The 770-nt window shown below is 58.7% G+C and overlaps 1 non-coding gene across 1 annotated transcript; it reads left to right on the top strand.

Moving 5' to 3' along the window:
* Nucleotides 1–401: 401 nt before the first annotated feature.
* On the top strand, nt 402–554 carry LOC142793947 (5.8S ribosomal RNA). Its single transcript, XR_012891951.1, has one exon. It is a non-coding gene; the product is annotated as a 5.8S ribosomal RNA (ribosomal RNA).
* Nucleotides 555–770: the final 216 nt, after the last annotated feature.

Here is a 770-nt window from a genome sequence, read left to right as displayed (position 1 = left end):
CGCTCCACGGAGGCCGGGAGGCGGCCGCCCGAGGAAATGTGTAGCCGTCGAGGCCCGCATCTGCGTGCACTCTTATCCAAATGGGTGTACCGCAGGCATTTTCTGGTTAGGCGGGCCAATGAGAGCGAGCACACAACGATACCTACGGGTCCGGCTTGGAGAACCGGCTTCGACGCCTCCCGAGTATTTATAGAGGGGTGGACCACGAAAGCACTCGCAAGTAGCGGAAGCGAAACGCCGTCCGAAACACACCGTTTGCTCGATTTGCGGCAGCCGAAAAAGGCGCGGCAGAGTTTTGGAGTCCAAGCGTGCGCTGAAAAGCGCCCTTCTTGGCCACTGTTTGGCCGAGTGCCAGAAACGTTTGGTTTTGACTGTACGGAATTGAACAAACACTTTTTCACGACTCTAAGCGGTGGATCACTCGGTTCTCGGGTCGATGAAGAACGCAGCCAGCTGCGAGACTTGGTGTGAATTGCAGGACACACTGAGCACTGATTCTTTGAACGCACATTGCGGCCTTGGGTCTTCCCTTGGCTTCGTCTGTCTGAGGGTCGGATCACATATCAAGAGAGCCTTCGGCGCACAAGGGAACGTGAGCCGTCGACTCGTTTTGACCGCGTCGGCAACACGGACAGCACGCTGAACACCTCACAGCGAGCGCCAACAGCGGCCACTCAAGGGCGAGACGGTGGCGACCGTCGTGCCAGAGCCCAACCGAAACGGGGGCGACCGACTGCATTGAGGATGTGGCACCTCGTTGAGACCGCCGC

Source organism: Rhipicephalus microplus, unplaced genomic scaffold (genome assembly GCF_043290135.1).
Source record: "Rhipicephalus microplus isolate Deutch F79 unplaced genomic scaffold, USDA_Rmic scaffold_349, whole genome shotgun sequence".
NCBI lineage: Eukaryota > Metazoa > Arthropoda > Arachnida > Ixodida > Ixodidae > Rhipicephalus > Rhipicephalus microplus.
Note: the sequence above shows the minus strand (reverse complement) of the source record. Positions and strands in the feature narration are given on the sequence as shown.